The 15,426-nt window shown below is 40.3% G+C and overlaps 1 protein-coding gene across 5 annotated transcripts in view; it reads left to right on the plus strand.

The window, feature by feature from the left end:
- MAST4 (microtubule associated serine/threonine kinase family member 4) overlaps positions 1 to 15,426 on the plus strand; it is a 289,105-nt gene that overhangs the window by 143,968 nt on the left and 129,711 nt on the right. The window lies entirely within an intron of this gene.

Genomic DNA, 15,426 nt, shown 5'->3' on the forward strand with positions numbered 1-15,426 from the left:
TCAGCAGATCCCGGCCATGCAGCTGGGGAAATAAACATCTCTGAAACAGCTAGCAAGAATCCGTCCATATATATTTCTTTTCCAGGGGACTCCTGGTTTGATACATTGTGTTACAGTATCCCCGCTGTAACACCTTTTTAGTGGTAAATTCATACTCACCTGTTTGTGTGTGTGTGTACATGTACGCAACTTTTATCTACATGGGAAAAAATGTCAAATAGTGATGGTGATGACTTTTTTTGTGTATTTAAAGACTATTCAGATACACAACAAAATTCTTAAAAATAACCTGCTTCCCTGGAGAAATAATGCCCAGAAAATGAAGCGGTCAGGCTTTAAAGCCTAATTGTGTAAGGTGTCATTTATCTACTGTTGTTCTGTGACAGCTGTGGTGTCTAAGTAATGTAAAGTGACCAGGTAGCATGTTTCTCCACAGTGTGCTGAGTGTGCTGTGCCCTGTTGGAATTTTGTTTCAGCTACTTAGTCAAGGACAGGACAGGGTCAAGAATGAAAAATAATTTTAAGTAGTTCTTTATCAAAGTATGATCCAACTTAAGCCACAGGGAAAAAGCAAACTTAAATCAGCCTCTAAGGTCAAGCTATGGTTTTGTAGGCATGCTGCAGAATTTCAGGATAGGAGAGTCACATGATTCTTGGTGGAAGCAAAGAAAATCAAGTATCTGGGTGCCTCCAAGCTTTGCCTACAGTAAAAAATGTTTGTACAGTAGGATAGTTTAAAATACTTTTATACATGCAAATAGTTATTTTATAACACATGAGGTTCAACCTGGTTTGAGGGCCAGATCTTGTGGCTAATGGGTTACTGGTGATGTGAAAGCAGGTGCCAAGGTGCTAACATAACTGAATCTCTACAAAGACATTTCGGTAAAGATCTCATCAGTTCACTGCTAAAACTTGAATAGTTGGCCTGATGAAACACAAAAGAGTAATGGGATGGAGGCCTGACAGGTTGGCTATCCTGATGTTCTTGGTTGTCCCATGTGACAGTCTGAATCCCTGAGCAGCCTCTTCAGTCTTCCTCACTGAATTGCTCACTCTGTGCCTGGGTTCTGCCCTTGTATCCTGCTTTATCTCTTGAACCAGGAGCTGGTGGTTTTTGCAGTGTTTCTGTATACTTTGAAGCAGTAAAGCTTACAGTAAGAGTGTACAGAAAACACTAGGGGAATTTAATGGCTGGAAATGTGAGCTGCTGAAGCAAGGGAGTAGTGATATCTGAGCATCAGGGTGGGGTCTAGGAGTAACCTAGTGTGTGAGTGCATTAATTGTGTGATTAAATTGTCTGTCAGTGGCAAATGTGATAGATGGATATATGCATTTTAAATCAGCATTGGCTGTGTCTTCTTGTTTGTTTTGTGAACAAAAGTTGCATTCTTAGCGAGTAGAATTATGTCTTTGATTTTGTTCCAGTAAAGTTTTAAAATTGTGTCACATACACAAAAAGAACAAGTGACCATATAACCACCTGTTTTATTCCGCTGCCTGAGAAAGTACTTATGCATTGAGGAAACTGGCAGAAGGACATTATGTGGGTAATCACTGCTAGTCAGCACAGCTTGAATTTCTGATAGTAAACCTTGAAAACCTGACTTACTGAAGCAGCTTCTTGTTCACCATTTTTTTCCCCAGTGTCATTAATTTCAGGAAGTTCCGTTTTCTTCAGTTGACGAGTGTCTGAAATTTGTTAAAAAGGATTGTTTGTCTGAAAGGAATTGTAATGTCCTGATGAATTGCATGATCTAGGCTGCTGTATGCTGCATTGATGAATTGAGGGGTTTTTTTGCACTGATGGTGCAAAGTTTTGAATAATCTCTTAATCTACAGAGAGAGCTTCCTGAGGCTGTGCAGTTCCTAGTGTGCACACATATTTAGCCTCTGTAGGATTGGAACCTTGGATTGGGCTTTGAGAAGAGAGTGCATGATGGCTTGATGAACCTGTGCTGTGCTTAAAGAATTGTAATGAGAGGTGAGGGTTTGGTTTTATGTTGATGGTTTGGTTTTTTTTTTTTTTTTTGGTTGGTTGGTTGGTTTGTGGTTTTTTTTAATGGAGTTTAAAGGTGAGGTATCGACTACAAATAAATGTTTGGTTTTAAGAAAAGAAGCACTCAGATTTTTCTGCACAATATGTTTTTTCCTCTGGTGCCAGTAGTATCACCTGTATTCTAAGTATCTGCTCTCAGAAAAAAAAGAGGGAGTTGCTGAACATAAGGAATCTGCCTGCCTTGCATTTTCAGTTAGGCATTCTGCCATTACACATTTTCCCTTGAAATTTTCAGTATTACTGCCATTCCATTATGTAAAGTACAGGCTGACTTTCTACAGATGTCATGAATCACAATCATAAAATCCCAGTGAGCCGCTTCTGTTTTGTCTCAGAGGAGGAGGGAAGTATTTTTTCTCCTCACTCTTTCCTATGTAATACAGACTTGAACATTTTTTATTACTGTTAGTATTCTAAACCAGTACTGTTGCTTATCATAAAGGACATTAGTGTATTTGTTACTGTCATAGACAGACTTGTAAGTTTTAGAGCAGCCAGATGACAGTGTGGCAGCAGGGCCTCTGTTGGCCATAGCTGGGAGTGTAGCCTGCTCTACTGTTAGGTTGTACTGGCTGTGTCTTTTATATTTTGTGAGCATATGGCATAATGTTTGTGGCTGTGGCCATTTTTGCCCCTACCATCACTTCTGTCTCTATCTAAAACTTGTGAATCCTGTTAGATTCTTTCACCCTACTCTCTGCTGCCTCCCTTCCCCATGGGAGCTACGGGTCATGCTTACTCTCTTAGGAAGTTTTGTTGACTGAATGCAGTCCTTTGCATGCTCTGTTTTGATGGAGGTTTTCCATTTGGCTTTCCAGCCTGTGTGTAAAGCCAAGTGCCTTCCTTGCAGGTGTGTTCTCTGGGATAGAACAGTGGAGAGCTGGGGCAGAGGTCCTGAATCAGGTTTAGGCTTGCAGAACTCACTCTGTGGTCATAGTTTTCATATGGGGATAGGCATGCCAAGACCCTGGTTGCCAAATGCTTTGTGTATGGGAGGATGGGCGATGGCTCCTGGGAGCAAACTGAGGGGCAGGCAGCACGTACAGTTCTTGCAGAGGGGTTGATGGCTCACTGTGAGGCTGGAGCTTGCAGAAACTGAATAGCTTTAGCCAAAAGCATGGACAACAGGAAGGTGGGTGGCTTCTGCAGCAGCCTGAAGAGGAAAGAGGGAGATGGATGGCAGCAGGACAGAGCTCTTCTTTTGTAGGTTTGGAGAAGGAAAATATTGCACTGGCGTGATACCATTCTGTTCCACCAGGGCTAATCAGTGAGCTCTGCCTCTGTGTAGTCTTTAACCAGTCTTTGCTCACTGAGACAAGGCAGCAGCCAACCTGGCATTAGCACGCATTCCTTCCTTTTATGTGCTTCTTCCTCTTACGTGCTTATTCCTCTTCTCTGCTATCTCTGTCCTCTTGTCTTATCTCCCAAATATTGTAGGGTTTCCGCTTCTGTCACATTCTTGCCTAGCAAGCCAGTCGGGCTTAGACCTGTGAGGTTTAATGAGGTGTGTTTAACAGATCTCACAGGCATGTGAAAAGTTTAGAAAGGGTGCTGGGGAAAAGTGGATCCACATTATTGCTGTGCTTGCCTGAAAAGGGTAGCAGGTAACTGCCACAGGGAGCAAGTGGATCTAAAAGGCTGACACAGGGAGTTTCTTACTTTATATTCATTGTGTGTTGACTGCCATAGTGCAAAAGGCAGTGTAATTGCATATAATCACATTTCCTCAAATCCCAGTGGCTTCACTCATGAATGTTTAGTGTGGTCATGCCCCTAAGCAGTGAAGGCAAGCATACTGTTTGATACAAACATGCTACTGCAGGTGCTCCTAACATGGGGCTGAGTGTGTTGCTGGAAGCAAGCAACTTCCTGCTGTTCTAGCCTGAATGGAAAAGTTCTCTTGAGCCTTTGTAAAAATTGTGCAGGGAACATAGACATTGGGAATGCTTTTTTCCCCTCTCCTACATGGTACTACTTTGCTGTCAGGTGACTGAACACATACCCCACTTCAACACAGCATGTGGTGGAAACAGGATTAAATCAGCCATGTTTATGTTCATGCGGAGGTATGGCCTTGAGACCCAGCCTCATCTGTCCTGTGATTCTTCTTGAGTATCATTGAGATGCTGCTGAAATGAACTTTTACAGATCATTGTAGTATTTTGTGAATGCTTGTTTCCTAGATGCTCCTTGGAGACATGTAAAATGTTTTACTTTGCATTTAAAAATATGGCTGTTTTTACGGTTGACATACCTGTCAGAAGTACCAAGAATATACCTACATATATTCAGAAAGCTTTTAGATTCTTGCTCTGTAAATCACAACTTTACTGGCTTTTTTTAAAGCCAAGTTTTACCAGTAAGCCATACCAGCAAATGTGTCTTGGTGAGGTGAAAACATGGGAGACATTGCCACTTTTGAGAGCTTTTTGCTGTGTTGCTTTTAGGGTAGAAACACTAAGCAGGAAATTACACTGGGCTGCAGGTGTGATGAACCTGGTTGACTGGCTTTAGTCATTATTTTTCATTAGTGACCTAGGTGATAGAACAGATGGTGTTTATGAAGTTTGCAGCAGACAACAAGCTGGGAAGAATGCAAGTATATTGAAGAACAGTATGAGGTTCCAAAATCTTTCTGACAACCTGGAAAAAACATACCAAGTAAAATAGAACTTCTTACTCCTACAGAAAATACTCTGCTTTTCAAATGCAAGGTAGTTGAATAGGTGTTAGTTTGCAGAAGAGATCTGTGAGGTTTAATGTACCACAGTTGCTGTTGGGGGGCAGTGGGTATCTTGTGCTGGAAAGCTGATATTTTGAGTGGTAAAGCATGCAGCATTATTCTATCACACAAGGAACTTACAAGGCCTTATATTGGAGTGCTGTGTGTTGAGGTGGATCAGCTGGAAACGGATGACAACTATCAGCTGCTTTGAATATGTGACGTGATATACGGAAAAATATTTACCATGCTGGGGTTATTTATTTTTGAGAAGGGAAAGCTGAGGGTTGTTCATGAAAGTCTTCCAGTGTGTGGATATCTGCCATGAGAAGGAAGTAAAAGTGTTTTCTGTGTTATTGGGGTGTACAGCTAGATGTAGTGTGTTTAAATTGGAACAAGGGGGATTCATCTCAGACACAGTTGAAGAAGTGTCTGAACAGTGAAGCAGAGGAGTGCGTACCTGGGAGTGTTGTGAAATCACTATCAGTTTTTAAGAACAGATGAGACAAACATCTGACTGGAGCAATAGGGATATTACAGGTATAATGTACCTCTCTTGGGGAAGGAAAATAGGATCGCTTGACTTTTCTAGATCTCTTTATAAATTGTCATTACATCCGTGGGATTATTTGCCCAAACTTTCTGCTGAAACTTGATTCCATATATTAAGCATCTGCTTTCATGGAAGAAAATACTGTCTCATGACAGACAACATTAATCATTTGTACTCGTCTGTAATGACAGAATTCCCTGTAGAAATGTTTAAACAGCTTTACATAAGCATAAGACAGATCAACAAAGAGGACACCAACTTCAAGCTTCTTGAGGTTTATTTTTTGGGAAAGACTCTTTCAGCTGCTCACCTCCATTTGGAGCACTTGCCTGCCGCTGTTTGTCTAATGACAAGACAAAGAGAGAACCAAAAACAGAACCAGAAGGTGAACTAAAAAAAAAAAACCCTAAAAATTGAAGCATACATGGGGTAGCCTTACAGAATTGTTGGGGAGACTCTTCTGCAGGCATATATATATGTGTTCGTGTGCATGATAGGGCCTTGATAAGGAGTCAGTTATCAACCAGCCAAAACAGAGCTTGGTAACTGTGTAGGTACATATTATTAGTTGTTGAGAGATGGGTGTAAGGTTTTGGGAGAATCCAGCTGCAGACTGGACTATGGAATCATGAAATTTCCTGTTTGTGCTTAACTTTTTGAAGGAGATATTCAGATACCATCATGATCTTAAAAAACTATTCAATAGATGGTTTTTATGTCTTTGAGGTTTTTTACATTTTCATTCTTTGGATGAAAAAATACATACAGGAAAGTTAAATGGCATCAATTAGCACTGAAATATAGCTTAAATGAAGACTAGATAAACAAATGCTCATTAAAAGCCTGGGTTTGGCTTATCCGTTTGTAATAAGGGTCTTGACTTTAAAAAGAACAACTGTTTAAACCTTGTGTAATGTAGAACTCTGCAAAAAGTAGATCTATTTTTGCCTCTAATTTTTTAATGCTCTTTTTTTCCTTGAAAGGCAGTGCAGATTGAGACCATAATTATTACTAACATCTAATTTCTCAAGCTTTTTACAGTTTTAGTATTAGCTTAAAGTCCTTTGACATGAGTATTAGTTAAGCTCTTTTTATTGCTTCCTAATTTTTGTTTTAATTTTTTTTTATTCTTACAGTATGTGAAATATGCTAGGAGATAATCCAAATCTGAAGTAGCCACTTGTCTTGGTTTGAAAGACAGGTGTCTGCTAAGGAAAGGCAGGGGCCCCCCTTGGAATGGCAGATGCAACCCCCCTTCCCTCCGAGTTACTATAATTTTGAAATCAAGGGGCTTTCAGGCAAAGATATGAGGAACAGGAATAACAGTTCTTTACTATTATATATCTATATGTGTATAACCAGTCAAACAAACAGCAATAACCATGGCAGTACCAGCAAACAATCACAAACCCAGTCCCAGCCTTCTCGGCTGTCAGGCCCTTTCCCCTCGGGTGCAGTTCCGCTCGCAGCCGGCAGGGGCGCTGGCGGCTCCCGGTGAGCAGGGCAGGTGCGATGGTTCCCCCGCGGCTGCAGGGGGCGCTCCGGAGCGAGCTCGGGGAGCACGCGGCTCTGGTGCCCTGGGATCCCGGGGAGGGATGGGACAAAGGCTTCACAAACCCCTGGGCAGCCAATCCCGGTGTCTGGCCGGACCCTCGGGAACAGCAGGCTGGAATAGCAGGGAGGAGCACAAATCCTGGGTGGCAGATGAGATGTATCCAAACGGGGAACCCCCCCCGGAGGTCTGGGCAGACAGGGTGAGCAGGGCTACAACGTAGCAAAAGCTCGAAGCAGCAGTGGGGCAGGGTAGCCGCAGCACTGCTCCCAGCAGAGCAGGGAAGGCGGGCTTTGGGATCCTGGGGCTTCTCCAGCGGAAGGAAAAGCAGCCCAAGAAAGCAGCCTCCCTCTCTGTCCAAATGCTGGAGACCCGACTGCCCACACACCCAGGTGAAACAAAAGAGTAGCCAGATGCACCCCACCCCTATAGCCACCTCTTTTGTTTTTCTTAAGTACCCTGCCAGTTGTCCCCCTAGCAACATGTATGGGGAAAATTCCTTTAACGGAAAAAAAAAAACCCAAACAGGAGAGCTCCTAAAACCCCATCTGGGAGTTTTCCATTAAAAAAAAAACGTGCAAAGGGTGTGCTGTGCCATTGTATTGATTTTGTATGGAATGTTATTTTTGAGCTTTCAGAGGCAGGTGCAAAAGTGATGCTGCCTTGTTGAGGGAGATAGGAGACTGGTGGAGTATGAGGAAGGCTACTTTAACAGATTGATTTAGATGGCACCTCTTGCTGGTGTCATCTATGGTAATAGTTCATGTGATATTTAGACAAAGAATAGGGAACTTTTCCTCTCGTTTTTTGGCAGGTCCCTTCATTATTTTTATCTGTCTTCTGAGCTCTCAAAGTTGCAGGACCAGTCAATATGAGTCCTGTTATAACTAAAATGCATCTATTCTACACACAAGGAGGCTATCCTGGCTGTAAGGAAAGTTTAAGACTAACCTGTTGAAACTCACTGTGGAAGAATGGAAGTGAGTGATGTTGCAGACAGATTTTGCTCGATCTTGGCTGGTGGATCTTTATTGATTCCTTTTGTCTGCAATATTTTTGGATCAATGGTTTTAGTTAAGATTTTCAATGTGACAACTCGTTGCTGGGTTAACTTACTAAGGAGGTCTACACAGCAGTTCCATTACTTCTAATGTTTAATTAACATTGCTAATAAACACATTCTTTTGATCCATTCTGTTTTTTAATACAGACAATACCATAGAGGTATCAGCAGAATATACAACTAATTTATAAAAAGTTATTAAAACATATTTAAGTTTAATAGACTGCTTTTTGGAACTATAATTTTAAAACAAGTCCCTTGCAGAATAGTGAGAGTTAGAGCCCTGAGCAGACTCTGGCATGTTTTGCAAGACCACTTAGTCTTTTACTGTGTATTCCAGTGACACATTAGTAAAATGTGTTATTGTAAATTGCTTACTGGTGTCAGATTTATGGATATGCCTGTAAATGTCAATAGATCCATGATGTTGAAACTTAACAGGACTTAGGGCTGTATGTCTAGTATGTCATTCTGTTGTGGCATACCAAGCAGTCATGCCCCTACCCTGGGAGCTCATAGTGCTATGTGCTGGCATGTATTGAACACAGATAACCCAGGGACATGCAGGTTCTACCAAAGTCTGCCCATTGCCCTGCAGTGACAAGGAATTTATTTCTGCATGCCATGCTGAGCCCATTGTGCAAACTGAGCTTTTGGGTGTGAGCGAATGCAGACACCTTCCGTCATTCGAATCCACTTCCTCCCTTCCCCAGGGAAACCAACAGGACAGCCAGCCTCCTCCTCCTGATGTAATCTGACCAAGATGAAATATTCCTTGCAATTGCAAATTGGGCAATTATTGTGAGTTAGAGCATATGAACAAGACATACCAGACAGGGATCTAAGGAAAAGGATTGCTTTCACCATCTGTTATTGCTTCCATAGCTGTGACCTCTCTCAAATACTTGTGGGGAAAGTAGGAAGTAGCCAAATAACCCTGAATAAACTGGCCAGTTAGATCAATATGAAGAACACTTTCTGGTGCTTTTTGGCAGATAGCTATAGGATGAGGTTTGCTTTATACACGTTGTGTTGGTCAGTCTATTGACTCAGGCAAAGGTAACAAATGGGAAGATTTGTATTTCAGACTTTTTTTTGTGTGTAGTTATAATACGCCCACCCATGCTGTGTTGATAGAATGCGAAAAGAGGTTGGGTGTGTGTTTTTTACCTCATTTATCTTGTGCTGTGTTTTGTGTCTCACTGATACCAAGAGGCAGTGTTGCACTCAACTGCTTCTGCATCATTCCTGCTAGAACTTCTTTATAAACTACAGTGCTCAAAGTGAAGCAGCTGTGCTTGCTGGAAATCCACAAATGTCTGAATGGATGTGCTAAACAGATTAGATGACAGAAATTCAAGTGAAATGATCTTTTGTTTAAGGACTATGACAGAAAGGTGTCATTATTCTTTGAGAGTTGATTACTAACCCTTGAATACCTTTGGGAAAACATTAGCCAAGAGGGTATGCAAGAACCAAAGGATGCACTGACTTGTTAATTATCTTAGTGTAATTGTTGTTAAATGTTATAGAATAATGAAAGCCAGTGGCATCTGCACTGTTAATGGTATTATTCTGTTACCATTATTTAAGGGGAAAAAGCAAGAATAGTCAACCTCTGCAGAAGAGAAGGGCCTTGAAAGCATATAATATTAATAACTGTACTATCTTTCTGGTTTGTGTTTCAAGAAAATAAATATTCCTCTGTGCTTTTCTGGTTTTGCTAGGTTTTAACCAGGTGTCTGAGATTACCAAACCAAAAAGACCTCAGTAAAGATGTAAATGAATAATGTGAGCCATGTTTTCTTATATTGTACTTTTAAAATTGCTTTTCAAGCTCTTAAACTAGCTAAGAGGAGACCAGGGTTTGCATTTGCGAAGGAATACAATGCTTACAGTCCTTCAGTTCTGTTAGTGACTTTTTGTTTGGAATTCTTTCCAGATGAGAAATTTTCTTTAACAGAAGTTGTGTCAACATAGGCAGCATCTGCCAAAATTTTCAGGTTAATCTACATTTAGCTTTTGTAGTACAAAAAGCCTTCTTTTTAACTTCCGCTTCCTTCCTCACCTCTGTGTTGGTGAGATGAAATCTAAGAAGTGCAAAATTAAGAGCAAACAGATGTTTTGATCAAAGTTGAAGTCAGCTTTTACTTGCAAGGCTTTATCTAGTTAAATTGCTGCAGTTTTTTACCCCCAGATGCATGAAGCAGATCCCGCAAAAACTGTAAGACTGCAGCAGTGAGAAAAATTTGGTCTCGTACTCTGGATTCATCTCTCTTTTTCAGTAAATCACAATTTTCTAAACTTCTGTCTGGATCAGGCAAAATGTATAGGAGAAGAATTTTCAAACTCAAGCTATAGCTCAATCTCAGTTTAGAATAATTTACCGTTTATGTAATGTGAGGTGCTTGCATGAGGCAGCTCACGAAAGATTTATCATGGTCACAAAAGAGCCCTTAGATGCAATTGTTTAAGTGCCCATACCCAACTGCCACTCCCACTCAGTTTCTTTTTAGACAAGACAAGCTGCTCATCTTGTCTTCTGCAGGTAAAATGCACTAAATGCCCAACTGTTAAGTTTCATAAAGTAGCGTTTAGTGACAGACTACTCCTTGCATGTGGAGGAAAAGACAAACAAAAAAAACGCCTTTGTTGTGGACTTCTGTTCACCTCAGCATTAAAATTGGCCTTATGGAAGTAGTGTGTAAAATTTGTATTGCAACTTTGATGGAGGCACGCCTTCACCTCCAGAGCTTGTCCTTTTGCCATTTTGTTTACAGAAATACTTCTGGTGCCATCCTGATTCAGTGGAGTTGGCTGTCCTCCTCAAGGTGTTAATGCTGTCTCCTATTCTTTGTGCCTTCAATGAAAATGTAACAATTTTCTAGAACAACAGATAGTACTTTAGTGTTACATGTGCATGTGCTTACATAGCTAACAGAATGGAGCACTAAACTAAAGGTTAGTATGCACAAAGTTAACCCCTTGAACATCATTTAAGGCTTAACTAAAACTGTACATATCTGGTGTGCACACAGTCACAGTTAACCCATCAAATTTTTCTATCTCCGTCAGAAACAGAACTTTTCAGCAACTGAGGAAGTATTATGTACAAAAGATATTTTTATCACAGGATTTTTATGAGAACAGATCTTGGCTTGAGAGGTGCTGAGCAATGGGAATAGGGAGCTGCCTGTTCTTGGTAGCAGGGGGAGAGCCAGGAACCTGTGTCTGTACTATCCCATACTCTGTTACTCTCATGTTGAATTTTTGTTCTTAAAAGGTTGTCTCCAAATTCACAATGAAAAACCTGTAGGCATGGGCAGCTTCACCGGGTAGTTTGAGTGTCAGAGTTGTTTGATTATTAGACAGTTGATTCTTCTACTGTGTTTTTCAATTCTGAGAATATCTTCAAAAATTGATGTTTTGCTTGTGTTCTGAGTAAAATTTGAAAAACCTGTCTGAAAGTGCTGTTCAGAGTTGGGCACCCAGCTGATCTTTGTGCCCTTGCACATCTTGCATTCACCCATTGTGGTCAGTGAGCCTGAATTTAACTTCTTAGATTTCGTTCTTTCTCTTTCTTTTGGGAGGTAGGAGAATATAGAATTACAGAGATTGCTTACAGGATACTTGCTGGGACCTCAAGTTAATATTCAGAATCTATGTGTCTGTTATGTTTTAAAAATTCAAATCCATGGTTCTGTTTATCCTTTAGGTTTGTTTTCAGTGTCTTTAAATGAAGGCTCCAGGTAATGCATAACATAAATTTAAAATACCTTTAGTAGAAATATGTAGGAGACATAAGAGATGTAATTGAGAATTTAATTATTCTTTTTTAATGTGTGGTTGAAAGAGCAGTCAGGTTCACCAAATCCAGTTCAGCAGTTTCCATAACTGGAAGATTTCCCTCTGTGTCTGAAACCTAGTACCTGTGAGCTCACTAATTTCTTCCAAAATTAAGCCAAGGACCCAAAAAGCAGCAGCTTCATCTGGTCCCGTGTTTTGACTCATCTGTAGAAATTGCACAGAGCAGGTCCAGAGCTCTGGCAAAAAATAAAATCATGTGGTTGACTTTATTATATTGTGTACAGGAAATGTAGGTGGGTGAGGTAAAAGATTATAGCTCCTAAAGTACTAAAAATAAGTACTTGCACTTTGCTTTTCCTAGTCTTGTACAGAGCATTGAAAAATTGCTAATCCTCATGAAACAATTCACAGTATTTGTTTTTCAGAATTGTAATCTCAGAATAAGAGAGAGTACATAAAAGAGGAATATAATTCAATTATACCTAAAATCCCACATAGCAGCACTGATCTAAAACTGTTTAAAGTGTTGTGTAGTCGTTTACTTTTAAATGATGCTACCTGTAATGCTGAAATTAATACACTTTTCTGCAGTTTCTAGGTTTGGCTCTCACCCTTAATATAAACTATAAATGATTTCCCTTTGAAATTCAGGTGCAGATGTGACAGAGAACTGAATGATGACTTCTCCTTTTGTATTAACCTTTGTGTTACATGAATGTATTTGTTCTCAAAAGCCCTGGCAATTAATTTTCTCCATTAAAGGAGAAGCGCCTATTTTTCATTCAGCAGTTTGCTGTTCTATTACTGCAGAAACTGTTTACCACGGCAAGGGATAATGTGACTTAAAGAAGATGGCTCAATCCTATTTGGCACTATCGGAGGGGGTGGCGGATGTTGGACATTTGCCGAGAGAAACTGTGTTAAGCATAGCGTCTGTTTTGCGCGGTGGGCTGGCGTAGCCAGGGGGACCACTCCATCCTCTGAGGTGCAGCGTGTGTGTGTCTGTGTGTGTGTGTGCGTGTGCCGGCGCAGTGGTTGCTGCTGCGGAATTCCGGGGATGAATTACTTGATGTGCACAACTGAAGGTGCCGTTCGCTCCACTAAAGCGGTGTGGCGTGTGCTGCCACTAACCTGAGAGAGGCAGCCTGCAGCTCTTCGTGACAGCTCGAGGTGGAAGGACCCCAACTTGCGGTCCTCCCCCCCTCTCCCAAGGGATCCTTAGTCCATTCCTTTATAGTGGTTCATTTGGCTCTCTGTCATCGCCAGAATGCTGCCCGTGAATGTGTGTCATGATTTCAATAGAGTGTGGTAACACATAGCAGCAATGAAAGCCCAGCGGGAGAGGCTACAAATTCCAGGGCTGACCTTGGAGTAAGTATTGTCTGTCTTTAATATCTTAATGGTTTCTGCATGATGCTGTCTTTTGTGCAGTCAGGAGCTTTTAGCATACGTTTGTGCTGACAGCCTGGGAGCACTGCAGCTCCAGGTTGAAGGAACATGTTTTCAATGCATTGCAGTTGGTTTCAGCAAATGTGTGAGCCCGGAGCCAGGATATTGCAGTGTGTTTGGAAAAAAAGCCTTTCTGCATATTTAAAGTTACTGAATCTCAGTGCATGAAGCATCCTGTCAGTTTGTAGGGGAAGAATCTGTCAGTAGGCCATGGTGTCTGTCTTTCTCTTCAGCTCTCTGTTGCTTTTTGTTTATCCTGGTGCTGCCTTTTAGAAAGGCCTCTTTCTGTGCTGAATAATAGCACTGCAAGAAATTGAAGCATTATAAAAATGCTGTTTGTGAAAATTCATCAGGCACAAGGCGTATTTTACATATGTAACTGCACTAATGACCTGTATTGACATTCTGGAGGATTCCTGATAGTTTCTGCAGTAAGTATGTTTACCTAATTTACCAATGTGTTTACTTGTACTTGCTTAAAACTGATTAACTAATTTGTGTGCTTTCAGCTATTTAGAGAGTAGCTAAATGAAAACGTGTAATTTTGATGTATAGTGATAGTAAGTATCGGCTTTTCTTCATAAATGCCAGCATATGTTTATCCAAGATATGTTAGTCAAAGCCAAATATTTATTTCTATACATACATACATACATACATACTTGTAGTCTACACTGACATGTCAGGTATGTATGTATGCATGTTACAGCCACCATGGGAACTTGCTAATTTTATCTAGGTAAATAGATATGGTTACGTCAGATCCTTTAGTATTCCCTGGGACTGCCCCATTCTTGCTGGATTAAAAAAAAATCCAACAAAACCCTGAATGCTGCAGATGCATGCGGTAAAGTTATTTAGCTATGAAAGGTATTACCTCAGCATTTGCCATGTGTTAAAGAGAGGGCTGTAGGTAAGTGTGCAGCATAGCAAATAATTTATTCTAATAATCAAATGAAGGTGACAGAGCACTTTATTCCAAGGAACAAATGTATATGTCATACTAGTTCCCCAGAACTACATTTGCGAAATGTCTCAGAAATTCTGCATTTCAGTCAGGCATCCTCTGGTGAAGAGCAGTGTGTGTTAGCTGTGGGCAGGCTAACCTCTAGATATTTTTCTGAAAAAAACAGCATTACTAATTTATCAGGAGTTTTGGAGGTGGAGTCTTATCAGAGATCTCATTAAAATGGTTTCCTTGAATAATTGATAATTATACTTTTTTTGAGATGTGGCAATTTAAATATTTTAAAATCAATCTTCACTGAATTATGTAATCATCATGTGAGAATAACATCACTAGCTGCAAAGGACGAGAAAGGATTCATGTTTTTTTAACGTATGTGTGTGTTTTTGTAATATGAGGTAATTGTTTACTTCTTCCTCCTTTTTCACACTAACCCAACATAATTACACTTGCTTTGCCATATTTTTAAAGTATTTAATACTTAAAAAATTAATAGTTACATTTTAAATTTAATATCGATCATTGTTGTGCTAAAATGTTGTCTGGATATATTTACTTTTTCCATATATTAGAATTTCTTTTGCCATCACCCTTGCTACTTTTTGAACTTGATTTACTTGTAGAGAAAAGAAAATACCATATTTTGGTTGCTGGCACATAATGATTTCCATAGAGTCATTCTCTCATGATTTGCCAGAGTTGAGTCAATGCAGACTTAAGTCATGTCTCCCAAATTGTTAATTGCAATCATTTAAAGAAGAGCATATCTAGGGGGAAAAAATCCAATTTATTCCTTGCACCCTGAGTCTCATGAATTTTCTTTCAGTAAAGTTTAAATGTTGGGACTAGAATTATGTTGTCTCCCTGAGAAACAAGTACAGTCTGTCTACTTTATATTCATTACTTGCAAAAAGCTGTTTGAAAGAATATTAAATCCAAAATAAAGCATTCCAAATTTAGTAAGTGTAAGAAGTAAGGCTGCCTGTCATGCACTGTGATAATTTGTTTTAACAGGTTTTTGTAGGTCTTAAAAAAGCAAAGCTGAAGAGCAAGTTCTGTAGAAGAACTGAATTGACACACCAGTATCATCGCTCGGTAGGAATTTTTAGATCCGTAGTACTAGCACATCTGATACTGGATGCCCTCAGAGTCTGTGCCATTACTGAGACTCTGATGTGTTACAGTAGTGAAAATGAGGAAGGAAATGAGTAGTTACTAGCCAGTGCAGGGCTTCCACTTGCTGTTTGTGAGCCA

Source organism: Aphelocoma coerulescens (genome assembly GCF_041296385.1).
Source record: "Aphelocoma coerulescens isolate FSJ_1873_10779 chromosome Z unlocalized genomic scaffold, UR_Acoe_1.0 ChrZ, whole genome shotgun sequence".
Lineage (NCBI taxonomy): Eukaryota > Metazoa > Chordata > Aves > Passeriformes > Corvidae > Aphelocoma > Aphelocoma coerulescens.